The 15693-nt window shown below is 40.2% G+C and overlaps 1 protein-coding gene across 1 annotated transcript in view; it reads right to left on the bottom strand.

Moving 5' to 3' along the window:
- Positions 1-15693, bottom strand: part of LOC131694260 (syntaxin-binding protein 5) — a 2823745-nt gene that overhangs the window by 1605491 nt on the left and 1202561 nt on the right. The gene's annotated exons all lie outside the window — the stretch shown is intronic.

Genomic DNA, 15693 nt, shown 5'->3' with positions numbered 1-15693 from the left:
TGGCGAAAGCGAATATCCAACGGTTTGAATATTCCACGTTCTCGTTGGTACTATTACGGTTACGCATACGTCGAGCCGTACCCCAAAGAGTGCTCATCACAGTTTCTCTCGTTAACCCGTCGACGAACCGGCGCCAATAACTGCGTTTTTTGGCTTTCATTAGACTCTTCATTCGACTTTCCAACGACGCGTACTGTAGATAGCTAGCGGGTAACCCGTCTTCCCGGAAGGCCTTATATGCAGTGGACTTTTCCGCGTACAGCTCTGAGCACTGTTTATCCCACCACAGGGTGGGAGACCGTCCATGGGTAATCGCGCTGGGTACTGGTTTAGTCTGAGCTTGATTCGCACTGTCGAGAATCAAGCCAGCCAAAAACCTGTACTCTTCCTCCGGAGGAAGTTCTTGGGTGGATTCGATTTTAACGGATATCGCGGTCGCGTAACTCTTCCAATCAATGTTCCGTGTGAGGTCATACGAGACATTGATTGTTTCCGATGGTCTTGAACCGTTGGCAATTGTAATCACGATAGGCAAATGATCGCTACCGTGGGGATCAGGGATCACCTTCCACCTGCAATCTAACTGTAGCGATGTCGAGCATAGCGATAAATCCAACGCGCTTGCGCGTGCTAATGGTGTAGGAATCCGCGTCATTTCTCCCGTGTTTAAGATGGTCATGTTGAAATTGTCGCAAAGATCTTGGATTAATGTTGATCTATTATCATCATGAAGACAGCCCCATACCGTACCGTGCGAATTAAAGTCTCCCAGAACTAGCTGCGGAGCCGGTAAGGATTCCGTGATATTACAAAGCGTTCGGTGCTCTACCGAGGCTCCAGAAGGAATGTAGATGGAAGCAATGCAAAGGTCTTTACCTTTGATTAGAACTTGACAAGCAACAATTTCAATGCCTGGTGTCGAAGGGAGGTTAATTCGGTTGAAAGAATAGCACTTTTTGATCCCCAAAAGTACTCCTCCATAAGGGTTTTCTCGATCCAGACGGATTATATTAAAGTCGTGGAAGTTGAGATTTATATCGGAAGTTAACCAGGTTTCACATAATGCGAAAGCATCACATTTTAAACTGTTTAGTAAGAATTTGAAGGAATCGATTTTCGGGAGGATACTTCTGCAATTCCACTGTAGGACAGTGATCGAATCAGTGACCTCGTTTGATGACTTAGCCATCGAAGGACACGATCGCTGCAAGGAGGGGCCATTTAGCAGTCAACTGTTTGAAAAATGTTTGCACCATAGGGAGAAAATGTATCAGAATGCTTTTAAGAGGATCAGTAACATTGAAAGCTGTGAAAATTAAGTCCACTATGTCAGAAAATTTCATTAGTCCGCTACTGGACTGAGTATCTGTTTGAAAAAAGGGAACACTTGGGGTTTTTGGTGTCCCTGGAAGTGGTGGATACTCCTTGTTAGAATTAAAATTTCCAAGTCCTGGAGCAACTTGCTTCGGCTTTAGTGCATCACTTCCATTGGATTTATTGATTGTAGTTGGCGCACTCTGAGTGGACGACACCTTGGTACCCTTACGAGGCAATCTAGGGGAGGCTAGATTTCTCCTCTTCCTGGACTCCCCTGGGTTAACCAAAGATGTTCTCTCTTGTGGGTCGTCAGATTCTTGCTCAACGCCAGCCAAAAGAGCAAAGGAATTTTCGGAAGGGACAGATGGCGAAGCATTCTTAAGAATTTCTGCATAAGAGCGCTTCGAGCGTTCCTTAAGGGAGCGCTTAATTTTATCCCCCCGCTGTTTGTACGCGGGGCATGATTTAAGATCATGCGGAAGGCCCCCGCAGTAAATACACTTTTCAGTTTCTTCACCGCACGAGTCATCCTCATGTTCTCCCTCGCATTTGCCGCACCTTTTCTTATTGCCACAATAGGTGGCTGTGTGGCCCAGCTGCTTGCAATTGCTGCAGTTCATTACCCGCGGTACAAACAGGCGAACAGGTAGACGCACCCTATCCAGGAGGAGATAGTTGGGGAGGGAAGATCCGGAGAAAGTCACCCGAAGCGAGTCTGACAATGAATAAGTTGTCTTATTATTCTCAGTTTTTGCGGAATACAATTGCTTGCATTCCAGAATCTTCACATGTTCAATAGAGGGGTCCTTAAAGCAACCAACTCCGTACTTCAACACGTCTTCGCACTTCAAACCCGGTTCGGCGACGACCCCGTCGATCTCCACTGCTAAACAAGGAATATACGCTTTAAATTGCTTTGTAAAACGTTCGCTGCGAGCAATCTGGTTTGCCTGGTCGAGGTTATTCACTAATATGCGTATCTTATTAGCTCTAAGACGTGTTATCTGAGCTAAGGCCGGGTAGTTAGCAGTCAGCTCCCGTGAGATTTCTAAAATATTAAGCGATTTCGTGATGGGCCGGAAATAGACCACCCAGGGCCCAATTGAACTGGGTGGGTATGTTTTAATACGAGGAGGACTGGGGGAATCAGAGGAGGGAGTGATTTCGGGTTTATCCGGTAAATCCATGGGAACATCATTCCCATCCAATGTTACTTCGCCCTCGGCCATTTAGGCACGAGGATAGCACGTGGTGTAAACGAGAGATGAAACTTATATTCAGGGGAAAGGGATCTAAGAAGTAGCGACTGATTGGGGGAAAGGGAAATGAAAAAAAAGATACTTAGCTTATTTAGCGGCTTGTCCAGTTATTCCACTATTCACTTCACCAACCTAGGCACCGGCGAACAAAGCCAGCCTCAAACAATGGTTGACCTTCACAATGTATATATATATATATATATATATATATATATATATATATATATATATATATATATATATATATATATATATATATATATATATATATATATATATATATATATATATATATATATATATATATATATATATATATATATATATATATATATATATATATATATATATATATATATATATATATATATATATATATATATATATATATATATATATATATATATATATATATATATATATATTGATTTACTCTATGCACAGCACAAGAAAACGATCTGCTTCGATCGAGAGCTCAGACGATTGTGACTGGTGCTTGTTGTCACTAATTTCACACTGGTTTATACCACACTTTTCCATTCTTACGCGACGGTACATGGTTAAATGTCGACAAAAATATATAAATAAAATTGTGCCTTCTTGCACTTACGCGTTAGCGGGTCAAAATAAAGGAAGTTAAAAAAAATAAAACAGAGAAAGCGTTTGGTCGGTCGGACGGTTAAATATGCTGTATTATAGTATGTTTTGAGCTAGTATCGTCTCCACAATAATGTTGCCTTAAGTTCTAATTTTTATCTTCTTTTTCTCTTCTTATCTTTTCTTATTTTTCTCTTTTTTTCTCCTTTTTTTCTTTATGATCAAATTAATTATTTAAATATATGTTTATTGGATTGATTTATATTTTTGCTAACGTATGATTATTTTGACTGCATTTTATGCTATTATTATCCTATTTTATGTACTATAACTGTTTTGTTTGATTTTGAGTTGAGAAGTTCATAATAAGGCCCTAAGTTTTGTTTTACAATGTATGGCCCTTCGTAAAAAGGATATAATTTTCTCCTATTCTCGATTTTAAAATAAGCTTTGTTTACATTGATTGGATTAATGTTATCATCTTGCTTCTCTATTAGCTTTATTTTTTGTTTAATTAAGTTATTTTTCGCTATTTCGTTACTTTTTTATAATTTGTATTTCAGTTCCATGATATATTGTTCATTATTATGTAGGGGAGACAGGGGCTAGTTGGCGGTATTTTCAGTTTTTATTTTCTAACGCTTTGATTTTGGTAGATCTTGCAAAATAGAACACCTTGCATGAAAGGGCAGACTGTTGGCAACATCTATGAATTTTATGAAAATGTTTGATAAGATGTGTTCATTTCTAGAGACAAAAATATGTGACGCGGAAAAGCCGCCAACTTACCCCAGCCCCTTGGTAAGTTGGCGGTATGTATGGGGTAAGTAGGCGGAATGCCAGAAAATAAGCAATCAAATTGAAATTCGATTACATCAGTGGTCCTTATGAAATGTGCCGATTGTCTTTTCAATAAAACTGTATATTATTCGTCACTTTTCATTATATTTCAATCTCATATTCGAAAGCAAATTTTTGTTATTCCTAAGGCAATTGGCCGAAATAATTGTCCCCTGCATTGGCGAGAGACACAAGAAAAAGTTTCTCTTACTTTGGAGTGCATTCCAGAAATGAAAATATTTGATGACTAGTTTTGCACTGTAAATAGTACCGCCAACTTACCCCGTGTGCGTCACCGCCAACTTACCCCAACCGCATATTTTATAAAAAAGAATTAAAAAAATTACTTTTACTGAATGCTCTTTTCACGCACTATTGAAAAATATAATCATTTGGGGAATAGATTGAAAACCACCTTTAATAACACAAAATGTTTAAAATCAAGAAAATTTTCAAAGTATGCTCAAAAACACAATATCGCCCACAGTCTCTACAAAACAAAATGTTTTGCAACAAAAGCACATTGGATAATGCGTTTCATATTACTTGAGGTTCACAACGAGAGACAGCGCTTTATGTCTCATAGAAACGGAGAAAAGGGGATTCCGCCAACTTACCCCAACCGCCAACTAGCCCCGGGCTCCCCTACTGGTTTGAATATTTTTTGGGGTAATTTTGCTCTGTTTCCCTATAATAGGGGAGACCGGGGGTAGTTGGTAGTGTTTTCAGTTTTAATTTTCTAGCGCTTTGATTTTGGTAAATCTTGCAAAATACAACACGTTGCATGAAAGGGCAGACTGTTGGCAACATCTCTGAATTTTATGAAAATGTTTGATACGTTGTCTTCATTTCTAGAGACAAAAATATGTAACGCGGAAAAGCCGCCAACTTACCCCAGCCTCGGGGTAACAACTGAAAATCGAACAATAAAACTGTATATTATTCGACACTTTTCATTATATTTCAGTCTCAATACCCCATCATTTTGACTTCGACGTGTGCTCCATATTCAAAAGCAAATTCTCGAAATTCTTCATGCGATTGGCCGAAATAATTATTCCCTGCATTGACGAGAGACACAAGAAAAAGTTTCTCTTACTTTGGAGTGAATTCCAAAAATGAAAATATTTGATGAATATTTTGCACTGTAAATAGTACCGCCAACTTGCCCCGTGTGCGTCACCGCCAACTTACCACAACAGCACATTTTATAAAAATTGATTTAAAAAATTACTTTTGTGTATGGATAGGTGTAATATCTATACGGATAGTGAAAGCTCTTTTCACGCACTATTCAAAAATATAATCATTCGGGGAATTGATTAAAAACCACCTTAAATAACACAAAATGTTTAAAATTAAGAAAATTTACAAAGTATGCTCAAAAACACAATATCGCCCACAGCTTCTACAAAACAAAATGTTTTTCAACAAAAACACATAGGATAATGCGTTTCATATTACTTGAGGCTCACGACGAGAGACGGCGCTTTATGACTAATAGAAACGGAGAAAAGGGGATTCCGCCAACTTACCCCAACCGCCAACTAGCCCCGGGCTCCCCTAGTTCGTGTTGTGTAAACCCGTGTTCTAAGTGCGGTGTGGTGTTGGAATTAAATTCATAAAATTTGAGCCATTCATCCCAATCGGTTTAGTGTTTGTTGACGAACGGCCTCAGGTATTCGTTTAGGCACCTGTGGTTTCTTTCTAAAGACCCAATCGTCTAGGGATGATAGGCTGTGATAAATTTTTGTTCTATGTGTAATATTTTGCATATTTGTTGAAGAACTTCGTTATTATACTTCGTTCCTTGGTCGGGTCTCAAAGTTTTAAATGTTCCGTATGTTAATAGGAAGTCTTTTACTAATGCTTTTGCGATTACGTTAGCTTTTTTGTCGGTACGGGTATTAGTACAATACCTATATTTTGTTAAGTCGCATTGAATTCTGACTGCGTTTATTGTTAGTTTTGGGTAACGGACTTACTGTGTCTATTGATATTACTTCAAATGGAGATGATGGGGTTGTTGTAACTATTTGTTTTTCTCTAGTATTCTTTATGACTTTGTTCCGTTTGCATAATTCACAGACCTGAATGAATTCTACAATCGGTTTTTTCATGCTGTTCCAATTGTTTTTTATATTGTAACGACATATAACACTAGTTTACAAGAAAAATGAAGCTTCAAGAAAAAGTATTTTTTAGACTAATTTTGGGTCGCTGAACATATTCATTTTTTTGTTCAAAGAAGCGATTTTGTGATTTTCTCAAAAAACTCGTTTTTGAGCACTTTTTGTAGTTTTTAGTCAATATTTCGTGTCAAAATCATTCAATTAATTTAGCCAATATGCAGGTTGAAAGGTGCCGAGATTCCCTTTCCAAAAACATATAATATGTGTCGATCATATGTAAAATTTTTAGTGCTGCAAGCGACCAAAGTTTTAAAAAAGTGCATTTTTGAACATTTTTAAAAGTTATTCATTTTTAAATGATTTTTTTCACTAAAAAACAATTTTTTTTCGGACCTTTTAGAATCTGAGATGACAGATAATATGTTTACGTTAAATTTAAGCCTAATATCGCTAACATCGGATGGAAAATGTTGATGCTATGGCACGTTGAGCGAAATGGAAATTTTATGATTTTAGCGGACCCTGCCCTGGAGCGGCGGTTTAGAGGGTGTAGCACTGGTCTCATAAGCCAGTCGTAAAATATTCGAGTCCCTATCGAGGAGGAGTCTCAGTGGGAGCGTAGCACTAGCCACGTAATATTAACTGTGAACTGAGAATCTACTGTGAACCCTGTTGAAGCAGAAGGCGATAATTCCTTTAATTCGTAAAATATGTACTCACAACAGACAAAACAAAACTTTTCCAACGATATTTCCGCATTTTAAAAGAGAACTTAGTTGTACAATGGAATGTCCAAAACCATTAAAATGCCGCAGGATGGATGGATGCAAGCTCGAGAAGACAGTACCCAACACAAACAATAACTATCAAGTATAGAAAATTATTTCAGCCGAAAGTATGATTGTGCGAAAAATAAAGTTTCAATTTTCACTCAGTGCTTCATACCATCGACATTTTTCATCCGACTTTTGTGGATTAAAATTTATGCAAAAAGATTATTTATCTCATTAGATTCTAAAATAATTTTCTTCTGTCCTTTTTTTTTTTTTTTTTCAATTCGTTTATTTGATAAGGCAGGTTTGCGTTAGCTTAAAGGTGCCAATTTTGTTTTGTTTTACATTTTAAATTACTTAAAACTAGGGGCTTACATATTGATTTTTGAAATTAAACTAAGGCTAATTTATAGCTATACATATACACAAGGGGGTAGTATAATTTTCGTAAGATTAGAGGGGTCATTTAGTTTTTATGGCAATATGGTTTGACATTTTTAGCAATGAGATTATTGGAGCAAATAATGTTTAACTAAGGGGGAAAATTTTTACGACTATCTTAAAAGTAGAAATAATTAGAGGGCGTGATTAAATTTTGTAAAGATTCGGAGACATTAATTATTTTATGTGGTAGTAGAGTTGGGCATTTTCAACGAGATCATATAATATAATAGTTAAAACTAGAAAAGGCAAGAAGAGCTAAATGCTTCATGAAGGGGGGGGGGAAGGGGTGTTACTTCTGTGTATAAGAGTCAGGGGAAGTAGGGTGGACAAACATGGCAGGGGGAGAACATTATTTCAGTTTCAGACTTCGGGAGATCAACGGATGGATTACAGAATCAGGGTGGTCTTCATCAGGAAGAATCATGTACTGGGACGCCGGGTCGTTCTCGAGATGGCAGGGGTTTCTCCAGACGATTTCGTAGTGCGGCTCAGATGTTGATCGGCTACATTTCGAGTTGTGCGTGTGATGTTCGTGCTTTAGGTCCCGTGTTTGTTGGCTCATTCGACAGGGATGTTTTGTGTCGCCTTGGAGTCGCATCAAACCATCGTGGGTGTATGGTACAGGTGGAAGAGAGCGCTTCTGAGAATGATAAGGGAAAAGGGGCAGTTAAAGTTGGATATTGATGGTTTTTATGAAGGTGTATATAAGGGACATATAGAGGACATCGCGGCTTGCCAACACATCTCGAACCGGGACGTTGGGTGGTCTTCCTCGGGCCCGGAGGGTGTCCATAAGCCGAGACCTGGCGGAACTGTACTCGGTGCACGCCCAGACTATGTGCTCTATATCGTGATAACCGTCGCCACAAGCGCAGATACCACTCTCCACGAGCCCAATACGTCGGAGATGTGCATCCAGCGTGTAATGGTTCGCCATGAGTCGGGACATCACACGAATGAAGTCACGACCCACATCCATCCCCTTGAACCAAGGTTTCGTCGATACCTTAGGGACTATCGAATGTAGCCACCTTCCTAGCTCCCCATTGCTCCACGAGGTTTGCCAACTTTCGAGGGTTCTCTGATGAGTAATACTGAAAAATTCGTGGAAGCAAATTGGTCTTTCAAAAACGTCACCTTCAATGGCACCCACCTTAGCTAAGGAGTCCGCCTTCTCATTGCCCGGAATGGAGCAATGAGAAGGGACCCACACCAAGGTAATCTGGAAAGATTTGTCAGATAAAGCACTCAGTAGCTCCCGTATTTTCCCCAAAAAATACGAGGAATGCTTTCCATGTTTCATCGAGCGAATAGCGTCAATAGAACTCAGACTATCCGAGACGATGAAGTAATGGTCTGCGGGTAATGTGTCAATGACTCCAAGGGTATACTGAATAGCAGCTAGTTCTGCGGCGTAAACTGAAGCAGGGTCACTGAGTTTGTAGGAGGCGGTGAACTTTTGATTGAAAATACCGAAGCCAGTGGACCCTTCGAGGTTTGATCCGTCAGTATAAAACATCTTAGAACAGTCGACTTCTCGGAATTTATTATAAAAAATATTTGGAACCACTTGTGGGCGTATATGGTCCGGAATTCCAATAATCTCATCTTTCATGGATGTGTCGAAGAAAACAGTAGATTCAGAAGTATTTATGAAATGCACACGGTTGGGATTGTAAGAAGAAGGATTAATATTTTGCGCCATATAGTCAAAGTACAGGGACATAAAACGGGTCTGAGAATTGAGCTCAACAAGCCTTTCGAAATTTTCAATCACCAACGGGTTCAAGATATCGCATCGAATGAGCAATCGATATGAGAGTTCCCAAAATCGATTTTTCAGCGGGAGAACGCCCGACAGGACTTCGAGACTCATCGTATGGGTCGACTGCATGCACCCTAAGGCGATACGCAAACAACGATACTGAATTCTTTCGAGATTGATGAAATGTATGTTCGCGGCGGATCGAAAGCAGAAGCATCCGTATTCCAGTACCGACAGTATCGTTGTTTGATACAACCTAATTAGGTCTCCTGGGTGGGCACCCCACCACGTTCCGGTTATTGTACGAAGAAAGTTGATCCTTTGCTGGCATTTCTGTTTCAGATACCGAATATGGCATCCCCAAGTACCTTTCGAGTCGAACCAGACCCCTAGATATTTTACTGTGAAGACCTGAGCGATAGTTTGACCCATTAATAGAAGCTGTAGTTGTGCTGGTTCACGCTTCCTAGAAAATACAACTAGCTCAGTTTTCTCCGTGGAGAATTCGATACCCAGCTTAATAGCCCATGCAGACAAATTGTCCAAGGTATTCTGTAATGGTCCTTGTAGATCGACAGCTTTGGGTCCCGTAACAGACACCACGCCATCGTCTGCAAGTTGTCTTAACGTGCAGGAATTGTCAAGACATTCATCAATGTCGTTGACGTAGAAATTGTATAACAGGGGGCTTAGACATGAGCCCTGGGGAAGGCCCATGTAGCTAAATCGTGATGTCGATAAGTCACCATGCGAAAAATGCATGTGCTTTTCCGACAACAAGTTTAGTAAAAAGTTGTTTAAAGTCGCTGAAAGACCATGCTGGTGCAGCTTCTCTGAAAGAATGTTGATAGAAACTGAATCAAAAGCCCCCTTTATATCTAGGAACACTGATGCCATCTGCTCTTTACTAGCATAGGCCATTTGAATTTCGGTTGAGAGCAACGCAAGACAATCATTCGTCCCTTTGCCTTTGCGAAAGCCAAATTGTGTATCTGACAGTAAGCCATTTGCTTCGACCCAATTGTCGAGGCGGGATAGGATCATTTTCTCGAACAACTTCCGGATACAAGATAGCATTGCGATCGGTCGATACGAATTGTGGTCGGAGGCTGGTTTTCCTGGTTTTTGGATGGCGATGACCTTCACTTGCCTCCAATCGTGTGGGACAATGTTAGCCTCAAGAAACTTATTAAATAAGTTCAACAAGCGTCTCTTGGCAGAGTCTGGCAGATTCTTCAACAAGTTGAATTTGATTCTGTCTGGCCCTGGAGTTTTATTGTTACACGACAAGAGAGCAAGTGAGAACTCCACCATCGAAAAAGGTGTTTCGTTCGCGTTATCGTGACGGGACGCGGCGCGGTAGATCTTCTGTGCCGGGGCGGAATCCGGACAAACCTTCTTGGCGAAATCGAATATCCAACGGTTTGAATATTCCACGCCCTCATTAGTACTGTTTCGATTTCGCATACGTCGGGCTGTTCCCCAAAGAGTGCTCATCGATGTTTCTCTCGTTAATCCGTCGACGAACCGGCGCCAATAACCGCGTTTTTTGGCTTTCATCAAACTCTTCATTCGCTTGTCTAACGTCGCGTACTGTCGAAAACTAGCGGGTAACCCGTCGTTCCGGAAGGTCTTAAACGCGGCGGCCTTCTCTGCGTACACGTCTGAGCACTCTTTATCCCACCAGGGATTGGGAGAACGTTTTTGTATGTTCGCGCCGGGTACTGGCTTAGTCTGAGCTTGATTCGCGCTGTCGAGAATCAAGCCAGCCAAAAAGCTGTACTCTTCCTCCGGAGGAAGTTCTTGAGTAGATTCGATGTTGTCGGATATCGCGGCAGCATAGCTCTTCCAGTCGATATTTCGTGTGAGGTCATACGAAATATTGATTGTTTCCAATGGCCTTGAGCCGTTATTGATTGAGACTACGATCGGCAGATGGTCGCTACCGTGGGGATCAGGGATTACCTTCCACGCGCATTCTAACTTTAGCGAGGTCGAGCAAAGGGATAAATCTAATGCGCTTGGGCGCGCTGGTGGGGGAGGAATCCGTGTCATTTCACCCGTGTTTAGAATTGTCATGTTGAAGTTGTCGCAAATATTGTGAATTAAAGAGGAACGGTTATCATCATAAAGGCAACCCCATTCCGTACCGTGAGAGTTAAAGTCGCCTAAAACTAGTCGCGGTGCAGGCAGGGATTCTATGATGTCATGTAGCCGGCGATGCCCAATCGCGGTGTTGGGGGGAATATATATGGAAGCTATGCAAAGATCTTTGCCTTTGGTTGTTACTTGACAAGCGACAACTTCAATACCTGTTATCGAGGGAAGGTTAATTCTGTAGAAGGAATAGCGCTTTTTGATCCCCAAAAGCACTCCTCCATAGGGGGTGTCTCGATCCAGGCGAATAATATTAAAGTCGTGGAAGTTGAGATCTATGTCGGAAGTTAACCAAGTTTCACATAATGCAAATGCATCGCAACTCAAATTATTTATTAAAATTTTGAAGGAATCGATTTTCGGGATGATACTTCTGCAATTCCACTGTAGAACAGTGATCAAATCCGTGACCTCGTTCGATGAGTTAGCCATCGAAGGATACAATCGCTGAAAGGAGGGGCCATTTAGCAGTCAACTGCTTCAAAAATGTTCTTACTGTTGGGAGAAAAGCTAACATAAGACTTTTAATAGGATCAGTTATATTGAAAGTTTTTATTATCCAGTCCACAATGTCCGAGAGTTTGATAATTCCAGTGCCGCGATTATTCTCGAACTGAAACAGAGGAACACTTGGGATTTTTGATGTTCCGGGAAGTGCTGGGAACTCCTTCTCTGAGTTTAATCCTCCGAGACCAGGAGCTAATTGCTTCGGTTTGGTTGCAACACTTCCAATAGATGTGACTTTCTGAGTCCCGTCAAGGGATACCTTCTGGCCTTTACAACGAACTTTACGAGAGGAAATGTTCCTCCTCTTCCTATAACTTCTAGGCGCCCTAGTAGATGTTCCCTCTTGTGGGTCATCAGCCTCGCCCTCGTTAGGAGGCAAGTGAGCATAGATGTTTGTTGAGGTTGGTGGTGTAGAGTTCTTTAGCATTTCTGCAAAAGAACGTTCGGATCGTCCAGCAAGGGAACGTTTTAGTTTATCCCCGCGTAGTTTGTACGCGGGACATGCCGAGATATCATGCAGATTCTCTGCACAGTAAGGACACTTCTCAGCATTCTTACTGCACGAATCATCTAGATGATTCTCCCCGCATTTTCCACAGCGGGCCTTATTGCTACAATGGGTGGCTGTGTGACCCAATTGTTTACACTTTGTGCAATTCATGACCCGCGGCACAAACAGGCGCACAGGCAGACGAACCTTGTGCAAGAGGACGTAATTTGGCAAAGCGGTACCAGCGAAGGTCAACCGATAAGAGTTTGATTGGGGGTACGTTTTTGAACCATCCCCCGCAACTACTACTGAGTGCAAACGCTTGCACTCGAGTATTTTCACTGGCTGAAGTAAGCGGTCTCTGAAACGGCCAACCCCGTACTGGAGCAGATCCTCGCATGTCAAACTGTCATCGGTGACAACGCCTTCAGACTGTACTTTCACAGCTGGAATATACACGTGATAGTCCTTCGTAAAGTGCTCGCAGCAAGCAATATCATTTGCCTGCTTTGAGTTAGTCAGCACGACCCTCAGCCTGTCTGAGCGGACCTTTTTTATTTCGATCACAGCCGAGAACCGTTCCGTTAGGTCTTTTGAAATCTGTAATAGATTCAGCGATTTTGTTTTGGGCCGAAAGAAGACCACAAAGGGACCGGTCGAGAGCTCTGGATATTGTTTGGGTCGGGGGAGAGCCTTAGGAGTCGACTCGATCTCCATTTGGCCATCCGGGGAGGAAGCCATCGACACCGTCAACGCACGGGGTCAGCACCCGCGCAGACGGGAAAAAGCCGTAAATGTATCAAAAAGGTAGATTTCACTTATCTGTATACTCGTTTCCCACGACGCACCAGTCCAGCTTAAATAGCTGGTTATTGTTCAATCCTCGCTTTACGAACAAAAGGTTGAGGAATGTGGCCTAACGGTTAACACACGCACAAAAGAAAATAAAAGTCCAAACCTCGAAGAGGCAGAGAATGGCAAAATAACCTTGAACGCGGATTACTGCACTGTTCTTTTTCCAACAGACCGAAAACAAAACACTTCTATCTCGATCGAGCGATGCGTAGAGACTGATTTCTTCTGTCCTTGATTTATTATAAAAAAATACTAGAAATATGCATTTTTTAAAGAAATGTCGAATATTAGACTTTTTTACTTTGGTTGATTGTAATCATAATAAATGTACATTTCTCGACAAACATACGATTACGGCTTAAAAGCCAACTGTCAAAATTCTCTTTGAAAGGGAATTCCGGACAAACCGTTACTGGCTAAACGCAGTTCATAGCAGTTAATGCAAGAGAAAACCTTTTCTCTTGTTTACTATAAACATTTGTAATTGCCGGGTAACAGTTTGTCTGAAATTTCATTTCAAAGAGAATTTTGACAGTTGGCTTTTGAGCCGTAATCATATGTTTGTCGAGATTTGATCTACGCATATTATACATTTTCGGAAAGGGTACATCAATACCTTTCGAACTGTTTCGACCGGATTCTATTTGAACAAGATATTGACAAATAACTAAAATAGTGCCCAAAAACACCTTTTTCAAAGAAATCTTGAAAATGCTTCTTTGAAAAAAATGGACTTGGTTTTCGTATTCAGCGATCCAAAATTAACTGAGGAAACACCTTTCTTCTTAGCTTATCGCGATTACCTTAAAATTGTTAAAATCTGTCACATTAGATTCTGAAAACATAAAAAAATATTTTTCTGTAATAAAAAATAGAGCAAAAACAAAAAAGCGTTTTTTTTTAAACTCGAACTTCTTTGAAAGAGAAATAGACTATTATTTTCGTATTCAGCGACCCAAAACTATTCTAGGTAACACTTTTTCTCGTAACTTCATTTTTCTTGTAAACTACTGTAATCTTATTTAAGACCAAAAGAGATATGTGAAAAACAGAGCAATTTTCACTCGGTGCTTAATAACATCACCAGTTTTTGTCGGATTTTCGTGATCTTAGGCTTAAAATTCATGTGAGAAGTTTGTCTGTCATATAAGATTTTAAAAGATTTTTTTTGCTGATTTTTTTTTATTTCAATTATAGAGGTTTTAACCTTAAGGTCATTCGCCTCTTCGGGTTAGAAAAATCTCTTAGGAAAAATTTCTACCCCTATGTGCGGGGTCGGGGCTCGAACCCAGGTGCGCTGCGTACAAGGCAATCGATTTACCATTACGCTACGCCCACTCCCCTTTTTGCTGATTTATTTTTTTATGAAAAATCAACTAAAAATTAATAATTGTACCAAACGCTACTTTTTTGACTTTTGTTGCTCTTAACCCTAAATTTTTGATATTTTATCCTAACATGTTATTCATTTTTGGAATGGGCACATCAATACCTTTCGAATGGTGAGTCGTTTGTGTTAATCGAAAGATTTGTTCCTGAGAAATTGACTTAAAAAACCGCAAAAGTGCTCAAAAACACCTTTTTCAAAAAATCACAAAAACGGTTCTTTGAAAAAGAAAATGGATATGATTTTCGTGCTCAGAGACCCAAAATTGACTTAGAAAACACCCTTTTTCTTAACTTCATGCAATTAACCCAAAATTTGTAAACTAGTGTAATTTGCAGGAGACTGGAAGGTGAAGCATTTTTCAAATATTAAGAGCCATAGTACTCAAGGGAGAGCAAGGATTTGAAGTAAGAAAGTTTAGAAAAGCGTGGAGTAGGGTCAATGAACAAGCTAAGAATTTCCCGGCTACTTAACTCTTTGTCTTCTGCAACGCAGGAGTCAGGATCTTTTGGCATTTAATGCGAATCACCTGAGTCTGCGGCATGTCCGGACAAGCGTAAAGTCAATTTAATGACTCATGCTGTCATTAAATTGACTTTACGCTTGTCCGGACATGCCGCAGACTCAGGTGATTCGCATTTAAAGTCAAAAGATCCTGACTCCTGCGTTGCAGAAGCCAAAGAGTTAAGTAGCCGGGAAACTCTAAGCTGTTCATTGACCCTACTCTACGCTTTTCTAAACTTTCTTATTTAAAATCCTTGCTCTCCATTGAGTATTATGGCTCTTAATATTTGAAAAATACTTCACCTTCCAGTCCCTTGCTATTTATATGTCGTTACAATATAAAAAAGTAAAAAGATTGACTCACTATAAATCGTTAATAAAAAAGGAAAAAATGTTCCAATTGTATATTTCTCTGATTTGTAAATATAGTCTATGTTGTCCTATATGCCCTCCCGTGGGGGTATAATATTTTTTGTATTCCTCTTTTGTTCGTTACCTTTATCGGTGGTTTGTAAATAATATTTTTTATAAGATGCACTTGTGTATTGGCAGCCCTAAGTTTGCGTCGCTAAAACAACAAAAATGATCCATAAAAAATTGTAGAACGATCCATAAAAAAGTTGTCCACGTTCCATAAAACAAAACTGAAAATCCCTAAAACAGTGT

Source organism: Topomyia yanbarensis, chromosome 1 (genome assembly GCF_030247195.1).
Source record: "Topomyia yanbarensis strain Yona2022 chromosome 1, ASM3024719v1, whole genome shotgun sequence".
NCBI lineage: Eukaryota > Metazoa > Arthropoda > Insecta > Diptera > Culicidae > Topomyia > Topomyia yanbarensis.
The sequence above is the reverse complement of the archived record's forward strand: the minus strand, read 5'-3'. Positions and strand labels throughout refer to the sequence as shown.